Source organism: Furipterus horrens, unplaced genomic scaffold (genome assembly GCF_987537825.1).
Source record: "Furipterus horrens unplaced genomic scaffold, mFurHor1.1.pri manual_scaffold_3, whole genome shotgun sequence".
Classification (NCBI taxonomy): domain Eukaryota; kingdom Metazoa; phylum Chordata; class Mammalia; order Chiroptera; family Furipteridae; genus Furipterus; species Furipterus horrens.
In genome coordinates, this window is record NW_028327173.1 from 138,158,646 (window position 1) to 138,183,784 (window position 25,139).

The 25,139-nt window shown below is 48.1% G+C and overlaps 1 pseudogene; it reads left to right on the forward strand.

Moving 5' to 3' along the window:
• The window catches only part of LOC150016102 (maestro heat-like repeat-containing protein family member 7), a 35,439-nt pseudogene extending 16,965 nt beyond the window's left edge, over positions 1-18,474 (forward strand).
• Positions 18,475-25,139: the final 6,665 nt, after the last annotated feature.

Below are 25,139 nucleotides of genomic sequence, written 5' to 3' on the forward strand. Positions count from 1 at the left end.
GTCACCCTCCCCAGAAGGACAGAGTTCTTTCATGACCTTCCAGAGGTGGTGTGTACAAAGATAAGCACACATTTATTTCTCTCTTTTTCTACCAATGGAACTGTGACCCTTACGCAGTTACACATTTTCGCTTTTAGCATATATTATGTCTTGGAGATCATTACATATAGTGCCACCCATTATTTTTCACAGCTGCATGATATTTCCATGTAAAAAATTAATTTCAATGTTAATTTCAATGTACCGTAATTTATTTCACTAGAGTCCTCTTCATTTAGGCACTTTGAAGCCCTTTGTGATTACAAACAATGCTGCCGTGAGTTTGCTTGTCCACATGTCTGTATGTGCACACATGCGATCGTATGTATAGGAGGAATTCCTGACAGCAGAATAGCTGCAGCACAGAAGGTCTCTGCATCTAAATAGTCAGGTGGAATAGGAATGTGTGGGGAAAAGGGTTCTTGACCAGTGATGTGATGGAAGAGGAATTGCAATATATCCTAAAGCACCGAACTTGCCAAATAGCCTCCAACAAGGGCACCGCCACCAGTGGTGTATGAGTGTCTGTCTCCTCGCATTTTGCCAGCACAATACTGTATAAAACATTTTCATCTCAGCCAGTCTGAGAACGGGGGGAAAAAAGGTACAGTAGTCCCTCTCTATATCGCAGTTCACTTATCGCAGCCACACTGCATCAGGGAATTAAAAAAAATATATTATATTTGATTATTTATCGCGGATTTTTCGCTATATCACGGGATTTTGCGGTACTGTATACGTATGGTGTTAAAGTTACGTAGGTTTCAGAGTGTAGAATAAATGTAAGTTTCCTACTTCACGGGGGAGGGGGCTCTAGAACGTAATACCTGCGATAAGTGAGAGAATGCTGTATTTTGCTGCAATTTTAGTTTGTGTTTCTCTTATCGTGAGCGGGGTTGAGGCTGAGATGCTATTTGTGTTTTCTGTGAGCCACTTGTTCTTGTCCTTTGTCCAATTTTATACAAAACTGTTGGGAATTTTCCTTAATTATTTGTAAAAGCGTTTTACATATTAAGGACACTGCTCTTTGTCATTTATATTCTAGTTTGTTACGTGACTGGCAACTATTTTATTGTTTATTTATTTTTTGTTTGTTTGTTTTTGCCACTCAGACATTTTAAATGTATGTAGACCGGTTTGTTAGCTTTTTCCTTTCTGACTTCTCTTGAGTGTTATGCTCACAGTGGTGCATTTTGAGGGGCACAGGGCAAGCAGTTGTGCAGCTGGGCTTGGATTTGAGTCATGGTTCCACCACTTTGTGCTTTGCACTTTAGGGAAACTACCTTAACGTCTTGGTGGCTTGTTCCTTTGCCTATAAAATGGGGTAAGAGATTTCTACCCCCTAGGTGTGTTGTAAGGACTAAAGAGGATGGCATCACAGCAGGACACTGGCACTCACTCTCCTGGCGCTCACAGGTGCTGCCATGAGGGTGTCACCCCTGACTCAGAAAGCTGGTGGCTGGAGGGAAAACAAAACCAGAGGAAAGTGGAGGGGGAAGTAGAAGAGGAAGAAGAGGAACACATCGTGGAAAAGTCCTGGGCTGCCGAGTGAAGGTGCAAACTCCGGACATGGAGGGCTTCAATCCGCTGACGCATGCACCAGGGAGCTGGAAGAGAGCCTGAGCGCCCACCCTCACCTCTGCCTCACAGGAGGCAGCACCTGAGACAGAAAACCAGAGGTGGGCAAGTGCCACGCTGAAGGGGACCAGAAAAGCCACAGGGTGGTACCTGGGTGGAGAGGGCTGCATGCTGGGTCCCACCTGGAACCTCCAAGTGTGACCTTATTTGGAAAAAGAGTCTTTGAAGATAACTGAGGAGCTTGAGATGACATCCTCCTGGACGAGCCAGGTGGGTCCTAAATGCAGCAATAAGTGTTGTTATACGAAGAGGAAAAGGCGCACACGGAGGGGAAGGCCACGTGAAGAGAGGCAGAGACCGGAGTGCCGCAGCCACAAGCCAAGGAATGCCATGAGTCACCGGAAGCAGGCGGAGGCCGGGACGGGTGCTCTCCTTGACCTTCAGAGGGAGCAGGGCCCTGCTGGCAACTGGATTTGGGACTTGTGGTGTCCAGAATGGAGAGAGAATAAATTTCTGTTGTTTTAAGCCACCAGTTATGTGGCCATTGGTTAGGGCAGCCCGAGGAAACTAGGCATCGGGGCGTGGAAGCCAAGTGGGTCGTGGGTGCTCCAGGCCCCGGTGAAGGAATGGAAAAGCTCTAAGGAGATGGCTAAAGTGCACAGAGACTGTGGCACCCTCCCGTGAAAAGAGGTGGGTGGAGGCGATGAGTGTGGGCACCAGCTCTGTCACACAGACTTGGGTTTGACGGGGGTGGGGGCGTCCTGCTGGACCGGACACCATAGATAGCTTGACAGTGCATTGCGTGCAGTCCAGCTTCCATGCTCTGCAGCAGCCTCAGGCTCTGAAGCAGCTGGTGTTAGATCCTTGCTCCCTGCCCTCTTCCCACCCCCCATCCCAGTGCAGGAACAGGGCAACACTGCCTCCATTTGCTGGGAAAAGCCAAGAACCTTCCAGGAAGGTGAAGCTCGCAGAGTTGGTGTTTGGAGAGCCGAAGGAAATGCACCCCCTACCCCGCAGCTTTCTCCCAACAGTGTACCTCTGCCTTTTTACAAAGCAGTGCAGGCTGGCCTTCTTTGGGCTTTTCCAGGTGTCTCTTCGGGAGTGAGGTGGGGAGGAAGGGTGATGAAGAAGGTCATTTTTGTTAAACTTTGGAGCCTTATTGAGAAAGTGGTGAAGTGGGAGAAGACAAACTATGAATGATGTAGCTCTGTGTTTGGAAGTTTTGGCCTAAATCTACATTCTTTGTGGGCTGCACAGATGAGGTCAGGGGTCTACTGTGACTGTCTGAAACCTCTTAAGTCACATTCTTTTCTGTGGAGCTTCTGAGCCCTGAGCTCAATGCTGTCCCCAAACCAGTTAGCGAGAGGCGACCAACTGCCACCGGACATGGAGACACGTAACAGAGAGCACACGCAGGTGGTTCGTTCTGTTTTAGTTAAAGGTGCTGCTAATACTGGAACTGGAAGGTATAACCTTCCTTCTCTAAACAAAATGCATAAATCTCAGCTTAGCCAGTGCTGGGAGTTTCAGGGGCAGAGGGAGGACAGTGGATGGGAGAGTTGGGGAGGGTGAGCCCTCAGCTGTTAGGGTGAACAACACCTGGGGTCTGCCCCACTCCATCCCCTCGTGTGTGTGTGTGTGTGTGTATGCATGTGTGTGCATGTATGCACGTGTGTGTGTAACTAGAAACTCTTAACGGCATGGCTGGTGAAGGACTGTCCCCGACAGCACATGTTTCAAAGAATCCGCACAAGGATTGCATGACTGGAATTTCTACACTGGACTCATATTCATTACAAAACCCCAAACAGAAAAATTCAGAGCAAATTCCTGAACATCACCTGAGTTCCAAAATGCTTTGATGCCTTGTCCGGGATGCTGAGAACCACCAGCCGTGGGCATCAGCTGAACTATGCCCACAAAACCGTGTCTTAAACTCTTAAAGCAAAGGTTTGGCTTTCTGGAAAACTGTGTTTAAATGTAAACTTTATTACACACATTGTCAGTTTTTATTTTACTAAAGGCTCATACACGCATGCACAGATCTACACGCGTGCATATCCAGACACACACATATACAAGATATTCCCATGAGCAGCCGGGGCCGTGCATGCAGGAGGATGACAGCCCCTGGCGGAGCCCTCCTTCTGCTCCCTCGTACCGGGGCTCCTCAGGCCCACCCAGGGCCTTCAAAGCACAGACCGGCGTCCCAGCCTGATAGTCCCCGGGTTGCGCAGGCTCCCCAGGAACTTTTGTTGTGCACCTAGACTTGGGACTCACTACTTAAGTGTCCTGAGCGAATGAAGGACTCAGCGTTGGACAGGAGACTGTGTGTGAAGAAGCAGAAAGGACTGTCCCATGGAGCTCCCCCCGCCATGGGCTTGATGGGGGTGGAGGGCAAGGTTGAGGCAGGACCTGGGCGGCGGGAGGCTCCAATCCAACCTCTCCATTCAGTAAAGAAACTCAGGGGAAACGGGAGGGTAAAGCAGCAGCTCCAAAGAGAGGGACGTCTTGCTTCTGTTTACTTTCTTGTTCTCAAAGCTAATAATTGTTTGTAAAAAAGCCACTTTTTGTGGATCCACTGGACACCACTAGCTATTGATTAGCATGACAGAGAGGAGCTTGTCTGGCCAGATGGGAGCTGATGGTGGGAGAGTCTTGGGTGGAGGGCGGCCCAGCCTACTGGGGGCGGGGTGACATGTGGTCTCAGCTCCCTTATCTTGGCAGCTGGGTGGTCAAAGTGGTGAAAACCCTGCTGCTGAAGATGGGCTGCTCGTCCGAGGCCACCTTTCTGGATGAGCAGGGCGGCTGGGAGCTCATGGGACAAGCGGAGGACCACCACCGAGGAGTGACCCTGCTGGCTAGGTGAGGCCAGGGAACCACAAGGCAGGGGTTGGAGGGAGGGGAGGGACCTCAGCGTCTTCAGACAGACTTGGGTTTGCATGTCTCTGGGCAAAACCCTTCCCTCAGTCCATCACCTCTCCTCTAAAACCAGCAGATCCTGTCTGCCTTGGTGGATAGACAATATAGATGTGAACGATGGTACATGCTCTTCAGAGCAAACTGCTTACCACAGTACCTGGCAACCGCAGAGCACTTAGGTTGTTTATAAAGCACCTTTCCTCACAGCATCATGAATTTAATACCCCCAGTGCTACAGAAATGATGGGATGGCTGAGAGGTTCAGAGTGTGGCCTTGGAGGTGGTCTGCCTGCGGCTGAATGCCCGCTTGCTGTGAACCATCTGTGTGACCCAGGGCAAGTTACATCCCTGTCCATGTCTCCACTTTCCCTTCAGTAGTAAGGAAGTAATAATAGGACCCAGAGCCAAGATTTGGGGTGAGGATTAAGTAAAGAACTCGGAACAGCCCCTGGCATATGGTCAGAGCTCAGACACACAGGTTAGCTCTTACTATCGTTATGCTGCCTGGTGGGGCAGGAATTACTGATGCAGAGGACGATGCCAGAGAGGGACAGTTGTGTCCCAAAGGTCACACAGCCAGAAAGTGGCCAAGCTGCGAAATGACCTGCTGACCCCAACTGGGGCTCTTCCCTGCAACCACACACAGCTGGGAAGGATCAAATGCAATAACAATGTGAAAGCACCTGGCTGCTGCCGGGCGCTTAGTGAGTGGGTCCTCACACCCTCTCCTTCCGGCCTCCTCCTCCTGGGGTGGTCCTGTTCAGTGGGCAGTCTGAAGCCAGGCTGTCTTACTGATTTGCCCTGTGCTGTTGGGCAAGCCACATTCCTACTCTAAGCCTCAGTTTCCCCGTCTGTAAAACAAAATAGTTAAACTAGATGGCCTCTGAGGTCCTGTCCAGGTGGGAAATCCTGGGAATGCAGAAGCCCAGGTGACCCTGTCTTGTCCATGGTTTGCAGTGTCTCAGCCAGACTCCCACACAGCAGGCCTCCCTGGGGCCGGAGAGCCCGAGGGACTGCTCCCCTTCCCCACCTGCAGGGCCATGGTGCACTGCTCCTGCGAGGACCTGTGCCGCGTCCTCTACCTGCTCATCCCGCTCCTGGAGCGAGGCGACGAGAAGCACAAGATCACCACCACCGCCTTCTTTGTGGAGGTACCAAAGGGGCACCGCGTGCAGGATGGGGCTGCTCCCAGGCCTTCCCCTGAGCATAGGCTTCAGTTCACATTAGCGGTCTTTTTTCCCGCGCAAGTAGTACTTAACAATTGACAGTCTGTCGTGAGCATGATTTCTCCTGAATGTGAAGAGCTCCTTCTTCCCTCCCTTTTCTCCTCCTCTCTCCACTCCTTCACCCCATTCCACTCTTCTCAGACCCCTTCTGTTCCCCAGGCAACCGCTATCCTTTGCTGGGCATTTCTGTATGCCAAGCACCAGATTGGAGCTATAAACATACGTTTGACTCTGTCCTGCCCTCAATGAATCCTTGGTGCAACAAAGGAGCGAGAGGACATCCCCGTTATAACATGGGGTGCTGTAGAGTGATGTGTGCTATGATGGGGCTCATCAGGGAGGGCTTCCTTGAGCAAGTGACATCTAAGCTGAGTGAGTGTGTGTGTGGGTACTAGGAAGGGGTTGCTGGGGAAAGAGGAGTCAGGACATGGATAGGGTCAGACCCAGAAGGAGAGACTGACTTATAATAATAGAACATGTACTGAGCACTTACTACCTTCCAGGCACATTCTAGGAGCCTTACACATACCGATTCATGTAATCCTCACACAATCCGGTGGTGCAGATACCATTCTATCTCCCATTTCAGAGGAATAAACAGGCACAGATTTAAATAACTTTCCTAAGGCCATGCAGCCTGTAAGTGGCAGATCCAGCATTCAAACCCAGACATCTGAGCTCTTAGAACACTGTGTGTATGTGTGTGTATGTGTGCGCGCGTGTGGTAAAATACACATGGGGCAAGAGTAGGTTTACACTTGTGAGTACATTATTTTTGTATTATTATTTATTAATTATTGTATTATTTTCCATACGAACAGCTGTAAGCCTACTTTTGCCCTACCATGTATATCATAAAACTTACTGCTTTAATAATTTTAACTGTACAGCACAGTGGCATTAAGTGCATTCGTAGTGTTGTGCAGCCATCACCACCATCATCTCCAGAACGTTTTCATCTTCCTTCCCAAACTGAAACTTCCCATCCCCCCTCCTCTGGCCCCTGGAACCACCTTCTACTTCCTGTCTCTGTGAATCTGCCTTTTCTAGGTTTTGGATAAGTGAAATCTACACTATCTGGCTTATTGTACTTAACATAAGGTTCTTAAGATTCACGGATGTTGTAGAATTTCGTTCCTTTTTAAGGCTAAATCATATTTCGTAGTATGTATATACCATGTTTTGTTTATCCATTCATCGGTAGACGGACACTTGCAAAACCCACTCTCTTAACCTACCCCTGTGTGCCTCTTTTGACCCGCCGATTGTCGTAGAATGGGTCAGGGCTATCACCGGGGTCTGTACAGTGGGGCTCAGAGGCAGGAGGCTCAGTTAAGGAAGGCTTCCTGGAGGAGGTGCCATTTGAGACAGGCCTTGACAGGTGAGCAAAGTCTGCCAGGTGGACAGGAGGCAGCATGGCATTCCACGTACTCCTTGCATATTTTCTGCCTCTGCAGAAGTCCTCTTCTGGACTGCGAGTCTGCAGAACAGGGGCCATGCATTGCAGCCCCAGACCCAGTCCTCGGAGGGCTCCCAGATGGGGAGATTGAATAGAGGAGTGAGGGTCGGAATGGACACTTTGCCTGGCTTTGCAGGCACCAGCAGAACATCACCTCCAGGATGATAAGCATGGGTCTTACTTCTAATTTTCCGCATGGTTCCGGTGTGGAAAGGGAAAATACCATTTCTTGAGGGCCTACTATGTCCCAAACCCTGTGCTGACCGCTTTCATTTGTTAGTTACCCTTCTAATCTAAACAGCAGTGCTGCAAAGGAAGACTTGTGAGGCACAAGTTTAGGGGCATTTTTCCAGGTCACGCAGCTCAGGAAGTCCAGAGAGCTTCAGACCACGTCTCCATGACTGGCTCTCCTATTGCAATCAGCCTTAGTCTTAAGTGGCTGCCACACAGTTTCTTTGGGGAGGGGTGGAAAGTTGGACCTTGCCAGATCTCGGGGGATGCTCTTGTGTTCACCACAATGTCAAGGACTCTAGACTTAATCTTCCGCAGCATTCCCCTGGAACCCTGAGCAGTGGCCCTTCCTCTAGGAGCAAGTGTCCTCCCCGAGGCTCTCCTACTTCCCAGAAGAGGTGGTGGTCTGCTCCTGGCCAGAGCCAGGCCTGCTGCGTACACTCTGGAACTTTGATGTAGCTCACATGTTCCTCCCTAGCCCCCCAGGCCCCTATGCTGTGAGTGTCATATGTGTACTTGCTTCTACCAATGGCCGGAGAACTCCTCTAGGGAGCTTTGTGACCTTGGGTGAGTCACGGAACCTGCCTGTGCCTCGGTTTCCTCACCTGTAATACAGGGATAATGAACTGCCGATCTCATAGGTTTCAATGAGGATTCAGTGAGTTTACATCCAGCACTCAGAACAGTTCCAGGACACAGGAAGTGCTCTCTGTGAGTCAACTCTGTTGCTATTATTACCATCATCATCATCTTTACTCTTTCCTGTATTTCTAGTGCCCAGCACAGAACCTGGTGCATAGCAGGCCTGAGTATCTTGTATGGATGGGTAGGAGCCCCTCTCCCCAGCTCCCTCTTCTCATTATACAGACACATGGTCTCACTAGTCTCAGTAGATATAGGGCAAGGTAAGAGGTAGGAGAAGTGTTTATGAGGACAACTAGGAGGAAATTGAAGAGCGGTGGTTGTGGTAGGTGGGGAGGGTGTGGAGGGAGAGGAAGGAGATGAGAGTGATGCCTGGTTTGGGGCTGGGAAAAGAACTGGGGGTGGGGGGATTGCTAACCCTGCAATGGGGACACAGGAGGAAGGGCAATTCTAGTGAGGAAAGGATCCAAATTTCATGTTTCAGGCAACAAGTGTCCCCTAAGCACATATGCCACAACACAGCTGTCTCAAAGGGACCCAAAGGAGAAACACTCGTTTGTGTCCTCAAGGAAACCCACAATGGGAGAGGGCAGGCAGATACATTAGCAGAGGGGAGTCCTAAGGTCTCCATGTTCAGGGCCCTAGGGGGCCCAGAGAAGGGAGCCAGCTGCCGAGGTGAGTCTTGGGGGCACTGTCAGACATGGCTTCTCAGGGGCTGAGTTCTAGATGGAGTCACGCAAAGTAAGCATGGGCTAGAGCGGAGGTGGCTGCTGTGGCAGAAGGGCATCCTGTCCACCCTAAAGGGACAAAACAGTCTGGGTCATTCCATGAATGGTGCGCAGCTTGTTTAGAAGCTGGTTGATAGTGAGTGTGGCTAGAGGGCAGGCAGGCACGAATGGGGCCCCAGAGCAATTAGGGTTGATGGTGGAAGGCAATGGGGGAGAATGGGGGCTCTGAGCTGGGTAGTGACATGTTCAGCTCTGACATGAGGTGCTGGACATCCGGTGGAGGTGTGCGGTAAACCGTTGGTTTTCCAAATTGGAAGCTCCAGATGGAGGCTGAGCCGGAGGCACAGACTTAGGAGTTATTTACCCAGGGGCACCAGTTAAGATTCTGAAAATGGGGGGCTCACTGGGAAGAGTAGGCAGAAAGGACAGGGCACAGGGCCATCACCACTGAGTGCCGGGTGGAGACAGAGGACCAGTGGCTATCACTAACCAAAGCTGGACCGTCCAATATGGTTGCCACCAGCCACATGGGACCTAGTGACCCTTGTAATGCAGTCTGAATTGAAAGGTGTTTGGAGTATAAAATTCACACCAAGTTTCACTGTGAAATATATCAATAATTTTTATATTGATTACATGCTGAAATGATACTAGTTTGGATATCCTGGGTTAAATAAGATGTATTAGTAAAGTTAATGTTACTTATTTCTTTTCACTCTTTTAATGAGGCTATTAGGAAGTTTAGGCCTGTACATGTGGCTTGCATTGGACGGTGCTGACTGGGCAATAATTTTTCATGTCCCACACTCGGCCCCTGTTCATCCGGCCTGTGCTACCAGTGCGTGGGGACCCAGAGGGCTGCCTATCCCCTCCGTCCTGGGAGTAATCACTGTTCCTCCCTTAGCTCCTCCAGATGGAGCAGGTGCAGCAGATTCCTGAGAAATACTCTTTGGGGCGGATGGTGGAAGGCCTGAACCACCACGATCCCATCATGAAGGTTCTGTCCATCCGAGGCCTGGCCACCCTGGCCCGCAAGACTGAGAAGGTAAGCCAAGGGAAGAGGAAAGCCCAGCCCAGCTGGACTCTGGGTTGGAGGAAGGACGGAGCTTGCTGTCATCAACTTTCAGATGCCGGTGGCTAGAATCAGAATCGGAGCCTGTTTCTGTCCCTTCCTCAGCTGCTCCATCTGTAAAATGGGTATCCCTTAATAATTCCCTAAATACTTCATTTGTTTTGAAGTAGTTTGTAATCCAGAGTTTTCATAATGTCCCTAAAGGCAGCGTGTGTGTGAGAGGGGCTGGGGATGGCAGTAATTATTCCTGCTTTACAGATTAGGAAACCAAGGCTAGGATTGTTGGGACATCATTAGCATTTCTTAAAGTGCTTTGTTTTTTTCTACCAAGCACTGTTATGGCTCATGATATATATATATATAGCAGGTGAAATGACAAGATGTAGACTCTAAAGCTAACTAATAATTATACAAGGAAGGGAGTAGACAGCCAAGTGCTTCGGGTATTCAGGCCAGGAAGGAGTCGGCAGGGCCAAAGAAGGCTCTGAGGACAGCAAAAGCTTCAGTGAGGGTGTCCCAGGCCGGAGGGATGGCAGAAGCAAAGACCTGGAAGTGAGCCTTGTTGCACTGAGTTCTCGGTGAAGCAGAGGCTGGGCCTCCCACCTGTTAGCCCAAGTAGGAGGCCCCATTCCAAATGCTCCTGCCCCACAGACCACCAAGGTGCAGGCTCTTCTGCCGTTCATGGTGAAGGCTCTGAAGAATGTGGATGGGCTGCTGTTGATGGAGGCAGGCGAAAACCTCAAGACCATCTTCAAGGGGCTGGACCACAAGAAACTGAATGACAGCTCAGCCTATGTGGAGCTGCTGCAGATCCTGCTGCCACACTTCAGTGATGTAAGGGACCCCCTTGGGTGTGGGTGGGAGGGGTGGGAGTTGGCTATAGAGGATGGTTCTTTACTTCCCTGCAGGTTGCAATACCTCCATGGCCCACTGGCACCTGGGCAGTGCCAAGTGGGCAGGGCCAAGTCAGCCCAGGGGAAGGGGTACCTCATTCATTATTTCAACTTGTCTACATCTTTTTGTAATAGGTCTGCATAGAAAGGTCCTTTTCTAATTGTCTCGCATGGAGGGAGCTCTTCTTTTATAATCAAGTCTCCCAGTGACTTGCTTCATTGCTGTTGGTCCACCTACAGGAGGTGCATTTCTTATTGGTCCAGGCAGAGGGCTCATTTTCCCACTTGACTCTAAGACATGTTTTGGGTGAGCAGGAGGCCTGGCTGGGAAGAGCGGGAGGAGCTCCAGACCTGGGCTCCAGCAGGGAGACACCAGCCCCAGATCAGGCCCACCAGGGGGCCTCTGCTCTTCTCTGTCTCTGTGCCTCCTGTGCCTGGAGGGCCACTCAGAATGAGTGGAAGGAAGGCCGTGGTGTGTCCCTGTGAGGCGCAGAGGCCCAGGCTGCCTCCTGGAGGAGGGAGCATGCCTGAGCCTCCACGTCTCTCCCAGTAACGAGAAGACGTGCGCTCCTCCTGCATCAAGCTGTACGGCAAGGTGGTCCAGAAGCTGCGGTCGTCGCCCCGCACCCCTGCCATGGAGGAACAGCTGATCAGCGCCTTGGTTCCCCTGCTGCTGACCATGCAAGAGGGCAACACCAAGGTGGGCCCGGTGAGTGTGCGCAGGCCCCTGGCCCTGTGTGTGCCTCTCCCTCTATGGAAACTGATCCGGAGTCACTAACCACTCTGGTGAGAAGTCTGTTTTCCGAAAGCACCTGTGTCAGGATTCCTCTTCCAAACACCAGCTGCGCTTGTCCACTTCAAATAGGAATTGATTCTCCAAAGTGCCGTTTCACACGACTTTCTTCTGGAACATGTTCTGGCTGTCCCGGAACTCCACAGCTCTGGTATTCTCTTTCTGTTGGTCCTCAGTGCTGCGTGAAGACCCTGTCCCGCTGTTCTTGCTTCATGGCGTGGGACTTGCCAAAAAGAGCTTATAGCCGGAAGCCCTGGGACAGCCAGCAACGGACGGTGGCCAAGATTTGCAACTACCTTGTGAGTGCTTCCAAGATGCCAGTGGTTCCTTCTGAGTATGTTGGAGGTGGGCAGTTCTTTCCTTTCCTCTTCTTTCTTTTTACATCTTGACTGGAAATTCTAATAGCACCCATGAGTTGTTGGCTCCTGAATGTTCATCTCGGTCTCTAACTTCTCTCCTTACTCCTAGTGTTCCCTTTCCAGGGGTTTACCACACACAACCCCCAAACTGAACCACACGCACTGCAAGCTCAGCATGTCTCTTCCAAACTTATGACTTCCTGTTGCAATTCTGCTCTGTCCCTCTTGAGCCCCAAAGCTGAAACCCAGAATTGGCCTAGACGCCTTCATCTCCCTCACCTTCCACACTGGATCAATCTTAAATATCTTAAATACGTCTGAATCTGATTTTCCCTCCCCACCCCCACTGTCACTGCCTTTAGTTCAGGTCATGGATGTCTCTCAGCTAGGACTTGGGTCTAGCCCTCCAGTGGGTCTCCCAGCTTTTATTCTCACCTTTCCAATCCATTCCCCACTCAGGCCACCAGATTGGTCTGGTGAAAACACACATCTGTTTATCTTGCTGAAAGGGCTTTACCGGCTCCCTTTTCTACAACAGTAATTCCCAGAGTGTCTTGTCTATGACAACAATTCTTTTGTTTCTTTTTATCCTTACCTGAGGACATGCTTATTGGTTTTTAGAGAGAAGGGAAGGGAGGGGGAGAGAGAGAGAGGGAGATGAACATCGATGTGAGAGAGAAACATCGATCAGTTGCCTCTTGTATGCACCCTGACAGGCCCGGCCCCCAGACCTAGGCACGTACGCTGACTGCGAAAAGAACCCGAGATCTCTTGGTTTATGAGATGATGCTCCAACCAAGTGAGCCGCAGCAGCCAGGGCTATGACACCAGTTCTATAGGATATGCCCTACTGGGGAGAAAGGACGTTCTCAGACGTCCCAAACTAGGTTTGCGAAACACTGCATTGTCATCTTCCTCTTGGGTATTTGCAGCACCATCAGCTCTTTAAAGTCTCTGAGATGTTCTGTGCTAAGGGCACGTTTCATGGCTGTTTAATTTACGGTTTTCCAAACTTATCTGACCACACAGAACCCCTTTTCTAGGTAACACCTGAGAACATCCTAAGGTAGTAAAGTTCTGGATATGGCCCAGTACCTACGCATAACATTTAGGAAGGTTTGGCATCTGGTCCCACTTACCCTCCCTGTTGTCATGGGCAGGGTTCCCCTGGATGCAGACTCTAAGACAGATTAGCATGCACAGGGTTTAAGAGGGTGCACCCTTGGGGTTAACACCTGCAGAAGGGAAAGCGAGGAGCAGGAGTGGTAGAGCAGTCAAGCCTCCTCGTGGTTGCAGGGAGGCCTCAGCCAGCACTTCGTGAGATTCCCCAAATTGGAGTCGGGGGTCATATCTTTACATCCTGCCTGTCTCTGGCTGCCAGCCCCCCTGGGAAGGGATGTGACCTTGGGTTAACGGTTTTCTTCAGCCAAAGCAATCTCCATAGCTGGGAGAATGCATTTTTCAAACCTAAAGGGAGATTTGGACCGAGCATGTCAGTATTCCCCATACCAACCTAACAAATATATACAAAATATCAGATTGGGAAGATGTTTCAGGACCACCATTCTCAGGAAGGCTCAAAATCTCCTCACCCAGTGTCTAATATCGTTACCATCATTTTACACAGAGAGAAAACGCCCTGGAGGAAGTGCTTGGCCAGGGCACTAATTCACATACTTGCAGTGCCCAGGGACTGGGCAGACATGATCACGAGTGACGTGCCAGCGGTAGTGCCTGTGGCAGCCTGCAGGGCCCAGTCCCTGCTGAAAGCCCGAGTGGAGTGCTCCAACTCACTGTGCAGCCACTCTTGCCAGGTCCTCGCCTTCACAACAGAAGCTAGAAACCCAGATTTTTTTTTTTTATTAGAGAGAGAAATATTGATTTATTGTTTCACTAATTGATGCATTCATTGGTTGATTCTTGTATATGCCCTGACCAGGGATCTGACCCATAACCTTGGCATATTGGGAAGACATTTTAACCAACTGAGCTACTTGGCCAGAGTGAAACCCAGATTTTTATGACATTAATCAGTAATCAGTTTAGCTTGCTTAAAACACTGTGTGGGTCACCACTCGACTGGTCACTTATGGCCCGTGGGCTGCCAGCTTGTGACTCTGCAGGATTCTCTGTCCCTAGTTTTGCTCACGCGTAGGTTAAGTTCTACCGTTTGGTTTAGGAAGGGGTTGGGAACCTAGTCATCAATTCATTCATTCACTCACTCACTCATCCATCCATCATCCAACAGTTTCTGGGCACCTGCAGCATGCCAAGTCCTGTGCAGGGCACTGAGGCCCTGAGTGCAGTGAGATGGCTCCTTCTCTCTGGGGAGCTTAGGATCCAGTGGAGGAAACGGGTATAAATAATTACAACACAATGTCATAGGTGCTGTGACAAAGATTGTGCAAGATGCTGCAGAAACATCACAGGTGCTGGGATCAGCTCTGCCTGAGGTTTGCGGGAGCTTCAGGGAGGAGCTGGCTTCTGAGCTGAGCCTCAAGGGATGAGAGGGAATTCCTCAGATGAAGAGAGGGAAGGGCGCTGCAGTTAGGAGCAACTGCTTGTATCAGGCACAGATCTGAGGAGAACTGGGCTACATCCTGGGACTGGAGCATAATGTGCATGGCAGGTGAAGGCAGTGCGGAAGTTGAGGCCGAGAAGGAACATGATCATAAGGGCTTTGCGTCATGCCCAGGAGTTCACTCCGTGATGTGGAGATTGTCAACAGGGGAGTGATCAGATCAGATTTCTCTTCATTTCCCACAACAGCCTCTTAGCAAGATGTCTGCCCCCTAGTTTCTACTTGATCAAATTCATCCCAAGCCCCACTGTCAGATTATTTTGCCCAAATTATTGCTTTGCCATCACCTTATCAAGAATGAATGTTGGGCCCTGGCTGGTGTGGCTTAGCCGATTGAGTGCTCACCTGCAAACTAAAGGGCCTCTGGTTCAATTCCTGGTCAGGGCACATGCATGAGTTGCAGGCCAGGTCCCTGGTTGGGGGCGCGTGAGCAGCAACCATATGTTGATGTTTTCCTCCCTCTTTCTCCCTTCCTCTCCCTCTCTCTAAAAGTAATAAATAAAATCTAAAAATAAGAAAAAAAAATAAATGAATGCTGGCTTCCTATTTTCTAAAGCATAAGTCAGCCCTCTGCCTGCTTGGCTTTTAAGGGCCTTTAAGAACTTCCTCACTTTCCAGTTTATTCCCACCTGCTCTGCAACTTGAATCCTTCACCCTGGTCAGATCTTTCTCCTTATCGATCATGTCCCTTGTACGTCATGTGCATCCTCACCTCTGAATGGACTTGCATTTTAGAATTTTCCTTCCAGCTGCAGCAGGGGGGTGGGTTGGAAGAGGAGACACTCAAGGCAGAAAGACCACAAAAGTGATTTTTGTAATCCGCCAGGAGAAGATGAGGCCTGGCCTCTGGGGCCTCAGGCAGAGATTTTCAGGAGGCAAGAGGCCAAGGCTTGGCTGCCTGACAGTCACCATTCCCAGCTTCGGGAGGAGTGGATGAGTAATTAGTTCTCATGAGGGCTCAGCACTTTGGGGGTTCTCTTTGTCCCAGGTGAACACCCACCGAGACAGCGCCTTCACATTTCTCAACCAGAGCCTGGAGTACGCCAAGAATTCCCGAGCCTCCCTGCGGAAGTCCTCCGTCATGTTCATAGGTAACGTACCTGGGCATTAGTGCTGCTCCTGGGGCTCTGCACAATCTCCAACGTGGAAGGAAACTGCCAGCCCTTTGGGCACCTGGATGGGTGCCTCCCCTGGGGTTTGAGGGTTGGTTAGCGGATAGTTGTGGTGCAAATTAGAAAGGTCTTCTCTCCTCTGAGATCACTGCGTGGACCACAGGCTGGATTCAGCCTGGAGTCCTTGTGCAGGTCAGAACCTTGACAACTATACATAGCAGAACAGTTCCCCCTGGAGTGCAGCCTGGGCCCAGGCGCAGCGGGGACCTGCCACTGTGGACGTGGAAAAGTGACATCGAATCTCAGCTCCATGATGCCCCCTCTTTGAGCTCAGTTTCCTCACCTGTGAGATGGGGAGCAACTCCTGTTTCACAGACTAGACAAGAATTTTTCTTTTTTTTTAACGTGAAGCCTGGCACGTCAAGGTGCTCACTCAGTGTTAGTTACCTTCATTCTCGCCACAGTGCCAGGCTCTGTCTCTGTGTGGAAAAAACAAATAGCAGAGTCCCCTCACCCAGAATCCCCTGCAGGACCCTTCTGATGACATGCTGGGTATGTCTTCTCCCAGCTATTCTCCCGCTCCCCACAAAATAATTACACACCCTTCACCGAAGACCAGGAAGCCCTGCTGCAAAGAGGCTTAGAGACGATGATGCTCCCAGCCCTGTACTTTGTAAAGTGATGTTTCCTTTACTTTCCTCAAATCAGTTGCAGTTTTTTATCCATCCATCCATCCGTGGATCCCTTCGGGGGTTTGTTTAGCAAATGGTGGTTGACCCTCTACTCTGTGTCAGTCACTATGCTTAGTCCAGGGAAACAAAGAACCCTTCAGGGGGTGATGCCGTTCACATTATCAGTGATGGGACAGAGGAGTCATGCCTGGACTGGGGGAGCCCTCAGAATGTGGGGGCCTGTTCAGAGGCAGCTTCTCCCGGGGAGTGACATTACTTCCTAAATCTTGTTCCAAATTAATCACTTCTAAAAGTGTTGGTGTTTAACACCGCGGGAGTCTCCTCTCTGCCAGGCGCTGTGCTGGGGGAACAGAGTTGAGCAATGCCAGCCTTGCCCACAGACAGCCCCCACTGTGGGGCAGGACTCCAGCCTCCATGGGTGACCGATCTTTTGTGAGCCTCTGAAGAAAGTTAGGAACACCTATTCTAGGAAAATGCATATCTGCATACAATTGTGCTCATGCTCTAGGATCCTTGGAGACTGCCCTCCCTCTCCCCCAGGGAGTTTAAGCTGAAGAAACTCCTGGTCTGATGGGAGAGTCATAAGTCACATATAAAATACAACAGGCCATATACAGATAGAGAGAGACTCACAGGGACTCTGGGAACCCAGAGAAGCATTTAACCTAGCTTGGGGGCAGGGGCAGGAACGATTTCCTGGAGGAGCAACTATGTTGAGCTGAATATTCAAAAATAAATAAGAATTAGCCAGGTAAGAAAGTGTAGGAAGGGCCTTGCAAGAGGTATAGGCCATTTAAGGATCTGGTGGCACTTTGGGAGCCAGGCATGCAGGCTGGGGGCAGGGGAGGGCTAAGTAACATCACTGAGGAGCTGGGTCTCAGCCCCTCCATGGGCCCTGCCAACTGCCTGCCTGGAGGGTATGCCAGGCACTTGGTGTCTTTCATGTTATTGTGGTTCCAACTCCCCAGAGAAGGGGCAGCTGGGGCAGCACCGCCTCCAGTCTCAGGTGAGGATACTAAGGGCCAGTCTGACTAAGTGACTGCCTGGGGCTGTCTGTCAGAGTTGGCTACAGCCCACATCCTGCCCCTGTCCTGGAGCCATCCCTGCCCGTTGAGCCTGCCACCTCTCTCAGGGCCTCTGTTGCAGGGTCAGAATGAAGTTCTCCTTTTGTGTCCCCATTTGCAAGACTGGAGAAGGGTAAGGGAGAGTTTCTCTGAGGAGATCTGGTCCGAGGGTGGGATGGGGGAGGGATCAGAGTAAGGAGGTAGATATGCTCACCTCTCGGATTATGCTCAAGGGTCCTTGGTCCCCTTCATGAAGATCGTAATGACGGAAGAGCATCTGCATGAAGTTAAAGCCGGTAAGTTGTGCTCTGCGTTGGTGAGATTTCAGGGGCCAGTGAGAGAATGCGTAGGCCCACAGTGGGTCATAGAAGAGGGAAGGGATAAGTCCCAAGGGAACGGTCCTCAGCTCAATTCAGTTGTGTTAAGTCTTTATGCAGATGAGTACATGTTATGTACCATGGAGTCGCCAAGACAGAGGACATAGCCCCATCCTAAGGGAGCTTATAGTCTAAGAAACCAGACTCAGAGAACCAGACTCAAAATCACTTAGTTCAGGGCAAGCACTTCAGACTCTTAAAAGGGGAAGATTAATTTTGTAACTGGGAAAGCTGATGGGAAAACTGAAGGTAGGCTGGGGCACTCCAAGAAGACTTCCTGGAAGAGGCAGGTTTTGCTTCAGGCATTGAAGAAGCTGAGAGGAAGGTAAGATGAGGGGAGGTTGAACAAAGGGTGCCGAAGCCATGTCATGGAAGTGAGAAGGAAGGTAAGGTGTGAGACCCATGTGGAGACCTGGTCTTCACAAGTGGCCCCTTTCCTTCCCATGACTCAGCTCTGAAAAACTTGAGACACGACCCAGAAGCCTCAGTATGTATCTGTGCGGCCCAGGCCCAGGACAACATCCTGGCCAGCTGTTGGCTGAACTCATCGCCGCTGCCACATGGGGACTCAGCCATCATACATCGCAGGAGTCCTAATGATGAGAACCTGCCCACTTGCCATCAGCGGCGCTGCTGGATCATGCGGGCACTGGGCTTCTGATCGATGTCCTTGAAGCAGTGTTTTGATATGATATGGTTACAATAGTTCCAACTTTTTCCCGTTTACTCCCCTCCACCCAGCACCCCCGCCCCAGCAATCCGCCCCCAAGTCCATACCCATGGCTCATATGGACTGAGGCAGCACCTTCACAGCACCACTAAATTAAAAGTTTTGCTTGCCTACTTGAGCTTTAGCAAATTTTAAAATAAAGCAAAATATTTAAAAAGTCTTATAAACCAATATTTTGTTGTTGGGTTAGTTGTTCAATATAGTGACACTGAGAACCACCCTCTCCACTTCCCTGAGTAAATTGTGCAAAACTGTAGAAATGGCCTCAATATTTATTACTTAGTTACTTATCAAATAGCCTATACTTTTACGATGAGTCCTTTAGTGGTAATTACCCTTGTACTTTCTCTGCCTAACAATACTCTCCAGCTGCTGCTCAATCAGTGGCCCAACTATTCCCTCAGGGTTGTGATGAGTCATAAAGATTGCTTATAGTTTCTCTCTCTTTGAAGCAGAAACATAAAAAGTTCTTGCAGACCAAGTTCAGAAGCAATGGTATAACAATAAACTCATAAAATTCTGGGAGAGAGAAACAGATGGGCAGACAGACTCAGGACTTCTTCTTAAGCTGCACATACATAAAAGAAGCAACACTATACATATTACAATTTTGTAGTGTGACTATCTGGATATAGATAACATTTCTATCTCAGAAAGTTTTATTGATCCAAGAAGATTGCGGGTTGTCCAAATCCATGTGGTGGGACCATGATCAAGAAGACAGCTAGAAAGTTTTCCAACTGGAATGGCATTTAACCAGTGAAAGAGGCAAGTGCAATTTTCATTGATTCAAATAATATTCAAGGATATAGAGGAACATTATATAATGTTTATATAATAGCTGACTAAATCAAATTACAAATTCTACTTACTAGAGAGATCCCACGTCATAGATCAAATTATTATTACAAAACACTTTGTAAATACAAAAAAAAAGTTATATTTTCAATCTCATTGTATTTTTGTAACAATTTTGTGAGGTAAATAATTTTATCACACATTTTATAGATGAGAAAACTGAGATTCAGGAAAAAATAAATAGATTTAGCCAAAGGTATCAGCTGGTGAGGGTGCTCATAATTGACTCATTCAGCTTCTGGGCAGTGCTCTTTCCATTGTCCATGCAGAAAAGAGATGTTCCCAGAAAAGATGAAGAATAACTAGTAATTTGCATGATTCAGAAAACCCATTTTTATTCTGGGAAACTTAAGATGTTGTCTTATAATTCATCCATTTCAAGAATGCTTTCTGATTATTTTTATTCAATAGTTTTCTCCATATGCCTTAGCCTTTCTTACATATAATTTGTAAAACAGTATCAGACTCCTATTTTGTAAATACCATTTATAACAACATCTGTATAAAAAAAATTTATTCCTAATTCTTACCTGTGATTGCAAAGACAGAGAATTACCTGGGGTTTTTTCAAGGCAAATGGATTGAGGATGATAGAGGCTTTAATAATTTTTAAACTTTTCAACTCTTAAGAGCAACATAGGAAAAAGTATTTCTCTGTATAGTTGGACCACTCCTCATGTATTCCTTACTGGCAAGCAAACTAGAATTTTTACATGCAGGTCAAGGCTTAGGACACAAACTCCTCCAATGTTGATTAATAAGCATAGGTTGTTGGTAAGCAGGCGGCCACTGTACATATTGTTCTCAGTCACAAAAAATGTATTGAAATGAATGTTTTAGTTGTATTAAAACTTCCAACCTAATTTAGAAACTGGAAATGGAGTATTTCTCATTTGATTAAGTAGAATGTTATTCTTTTGAAGTTGCTCTGCAGGTATTATATCAAAAAGACTTAGCTAGGAATTTTAGAGATCACATCTCGGATTCTGATTTTTTGCTTTTACCTCCAGCTTCAAAAATTAATTTATCCACTTAATAATTAATTTAATTTTTTATACCAAAGAGAATTTATTTCCTTTTTAAAATTATGCTTTATTGATTATGCTGTTTCTTTTGCATTTGTTCCCTTCCACCCAGTGACCCACTCCCTCCAGTTGTCCCTGCCCATTAGTCCATGCCCATTGGTTGTGCATATAGTTCTTCTCAACATCTTCCTCTGTACTCCACTCCTTCCTACTATGCTTCTTAATTTCTGTACCATCTCCCTCCCTGTCCCCCTTCCCCCCTCCCTACTCACCGTCCCCTATAATGTTCCCATCCCTATAATTCTTTTATCACCCTCGTTGCCTACTATGTTTGTCTTTGTTTCAGTTCCCTAGCTTCTGTTGTTGGTTGTTGTGATACATTTTTCATTTTAATGTTCATAGTTTTTTAAAAAATATGTTTTATTGATTATGCTGTTACAGTTGTCCCAATTTCCCTTCTCTCTGCTGCCCTCTACCTGATGCCTCCCTCTCTCCAGTTGTCCCCCCGTTTTAGTCCATGTCCATTGGTTGTGCATATAGTTCTTCTCAACCTCTTCCTGTCTATTCCATTCCCTCCTACTATGCTTCTTAATTCCTATACCATCTCCCTCTCTCTCCCCCTTCCCCCACCTTCTGACCTCCCCCCAGTATGTTCCCCATACCTATAGTTCTTTCTCCACTCTCATTGCCTACTTAGTTTCCCTTTGTTTCGATTCCCTAGCTTCTGTTGTTGGTTGTTGTAATGAGTTTTCATTTTAATGTTCATAGTTTTGATCCTCCTTCTAAACCATTCTCTTTAATATCTCATATAATAGTGGTTTGGATCTAATGAACTCCTTCAGTTTTATTTTGTCCTGGAAGCACTTTCTCTGCCCTTCTATTCTGAATGACAGTTTTGCTGGATAGAATATTTGTGGTTTTAGGTTTTTGATTTTCATTACTTTGAATACTTCTTGCCAGTCCCTTCTTGCTGCAGAGTCTCCCTTGAGAAGTCAGCTGATAGTCTAATTGGGACCCCTTTGTACATGATTCTTTTCTTCTCTCTTGCTGCTTTTAAGACTCTCTCTTTATCTTTAATTTTTGACAATTTGATTATAATGTGTCTTGGTGTGGTTCTCCCTGGGTCCAGTTTTTTTTGGACTCTCTGTGCTTCCTGGACCTGTAAGTCTATTTCCTTCCCCAAGTTTGGGAAGTTCTGCTTCATTATTTTTCACATAATTTTTCAATTTCTAGTTCTTTATCTTCACTTTCTAGCAACCCTATGATACAGATGTTGGCCCACTTATAGCTGTTCCATATGTTTCTGAGCCTTTCCTCATTTTCCTCACTTTTTGTTTCCTCTTTCTATGCTGGTTGACTGTTTGTTCCTTTTCTATGTTCCGATTTATTGATTTGATCCCTGGTTTTATTTCCCTCACCACTAGTTTTGTATGTGTCTTTGTTCATTTCAACAGAACTAGCCTTCATTCCTTTTCCATCTTGTTTAAGATCTTCTGTTAGGTCTGTAAGCATTTTCATAACAAGAGCTCTGAACTGTCCCTCAGAAAGATTTCCTATCTGCAGCTTCATTAGATTAGATATTTGCATTAGATGGTCAGCTCCTTCACTGGGATCTCTATCATGATCTGTGCCATCCTGACAGTTTTCTGTTTAGCTTTTCTTCCTGGGTGGGGCTGTCACACCTCTTACGCTATAGGGGGCAGAGCCCCGTGCACTCATCACAACCAGTCAACACTTCTCACCATGCTGTAGCATTTTCTGTGGGGGTGGGAGTCCAAGATGGATTCCTGCCATTCATTCTCCGCTGAGAGAATGGGAGCCTCCTCCTCCATCCCCACATCTTCCAGCCCTCACAGTCCAAGGCAATGGGGGTCTGCCTTTCCCGGCATTGGAATCTCAAGCTGGAGGATCTGGTCTGCAGCTAGGGGTGCTCCCCCAGTGCTTCTAACCTCCCCTTAAATATAGGTGTCTGTGCTTACCGCCGTCCCACCACTGTCACTGTTGCTGCTGCTGCAAGCACAGCTTTACCTCTCTGCCCCGGTTTTGCCCCTCCTACCTGTCCAGATGAGCACTACTTCTTTATAACTTCATGTTTTGGACTTCCATTTATTTTCTAGAACTTCTGTTTTTTTCTGGTTTTGTGGTAGTTGTATTCCTTCTTAGTTGTGGAGGGAGACAGAGTGTGTCAGTCTAGGCCTCCAGCTTGGCCAGAAGTCTCCTGTGTGTGTCCAGAAGCTTTTCAATGTGATATGGTTCCATTCATTTATTTTTGCCTTTATTTCCCTTGTCTTCTGGGTTAAGTTAATAAAATCCTCTCTAAGACCAAGGCCCATAAGTTTAGTACTTATGTTTTCTTTTGTGTGATTTATTGTTTCAGGTCTTATATTTACGTCTTTGATTCATTTTTAGTTATTTTTTGTATATGGGGACAAACAGTGGTTTATTTTCATTCTTTTACATTTGGCTTTCCAATTTTTTTAAACCATTTATTGAAGAGGTTTTCTTTTCCCTATTGTGTGTTGTTGGCTTCTTTGTCAAAAATTATTTGCCCATATGCACATGCATTTATTTCTAAGCTCTCAATTCTCTTTCATTGGTCTGTGTGTTTCTTTTCCTGCTGATACCATGCTGTTTTAATTATTTGCACTTTGCAGTATAATTTGAAGTCAGGGAGTGTAATACCTTTAGCTTCATTTATTTTTGTCAGGATTATTTTGGCTCTTCGAGGGTGTTTGTGGTTCCATACAAATCTGATTATTTTTTAAAAAAATCATTTGCTTTAAAAATACCATTGGAATTTTGACGGGGATTGCACTAAATCTCTATTGCTCTGGCCATTTTAACTATGTGGACTCTTCCAATGCATGAAATTTCATTGGTTTTATACGTCAACAATTTGTTTCTCTCTTATGCAAAGCCTGTTGGTAGTTTGGGTGGTTCTCCAGAACAAAGAAAAAAGGAAAAGGTTAACATGAAAAACAGCAAATAAATGAGAAAGACTATTATTTAAGTGAGTAAGAATTCTTGTAATAATCCAGAGAAGTGCAATCTAATACAATAGTTACATATGATTTTTAAACTCATAGAGGTAGATAACAGTATGATAATTACCAGAGGGAAAGGGGGATAAGAGAAGGCAGAAGAGGGAATGGCGGGGGTCGGGGATGGGCAGTAAATAATGATAGAAGGAGACTTGACTCAGGTTGGTGAACACACAATAGAATATACAGTTGATGTATTTTAGAATTGTACACATGAAGTCTATATAATTTTATTAACCAATGTCATCCCAGTAAATTCAATTTAACAAGAAAGAAAATAGCTCAAAAAGAGAGGGGAAGATGGCGACGGAGTAGGGACAGTGTTCTCTGCTCACTCCTGTTAAGGAGAGACTCCAGGAACGAATGCGGAGAGGAGTGACTGAGTGGGTGTGGATCTCCGATAGCGTGAACAGGGAGGAGAGTGTGGGAGCAGTGTGGAGGGGGGTGGAGGGGTTTACCACGCACTGCAGGCTGAGTCATTTCGGACCCGGTCATCTGCAGTACCACGCCTGAGGGCTCAATAGCTGAGAGCTGCTTGGAGGCTCCCCCTGCTAGGGGCACACTGATAAGTGAATTCTTATAGGGAGTTAGGGAGAGGATTCGGCTGAAAAAGCCAGAGGAGGGAGAGAACAGTGAACAACCAGGACTGGGAGAAACTGTGTGATCTGAGTCTAAAGGGAAACCTCCTCAGCTGCAACCTCCAACCAAGAGCTCAGCATTCCGGGTGCGCGCAGCACCGGCGCTAGGGCCCTACAGGACTAAGGGACAGTTTGGGGGCAAGGAGACCGGCTGTGCAGAAAAGCCGCTGTGGAACTCCGGACCGGGGGAGAGCTTCTGAGCAGGAGAGTAGTGCATGCCCCAGCGCTTTGAGTGATGGCATTAGAATACCACAGAACAAAGGGCGGGTTCGGGGCTAGGAGAGAGATAGGGCATGCAGGACATGTAAGCAGGGAAGCGAGCTGAGACTGTGGCTTGGGAGTGGAGACGGTTTTAGGGCGGGGAGAAGGGCCCACGGGGAAAGGCTGCTGTGGAGCTCCAGACTGGCGGAGAGCTCCTGGGTAGGAGAGCGCAGCATTGACCGACAACACTAGAGTCCTGCAGAACAAAGGATGGTGCTGGGGCGGGGAAGGAGATAGAGCGCGCAGGCCTATAGACAGGGAAGCCAGCGGAAGCTGGAGCTCAGAATAGAGACAGTTTTGGGGCAAGGAGAGGAGCCCACGCAGGAAAGCCACTGCAGAGCTCCAGACTAGGGAAGAGGCCCTGGACAGGAGAGTGCCACTGGGCCCGGTGCTTTGACCGACTGCGCCAGAGTCCTGCAGAACAAAGGGATGGTCTTGAGACAGGGAGAGAGGTAGGGCGCGCAGGCATATAGACAGGGAAGAGAGCAGAAGCTGTAGCCTGGGAATAGAGACACGACTAGAGGCAGGGCGGGGATTGCTGGCAGGCACAGGCTGGACCAACAGGGAGAAGGAGTAGCTGGACAAGCCTGAGGAGGGCTGAGGGTGCCACAGGAGGGGACAACTAAACGCAGCTCCCAGCAGAGCGGCAGTAGGCCCACGAATAAAAGACTAGCAATCCCAGAACCAAGCAGAACCCTCTCACAGCCAGCCAACCAACCAGAAAAGATTTGAAACCCATTGAATTTTGAATAGGGGTGGATCCAGGAAGGACGGAAGGAAAAACAAAAAACAAACAAACAACAACAAAGAAAAAACAG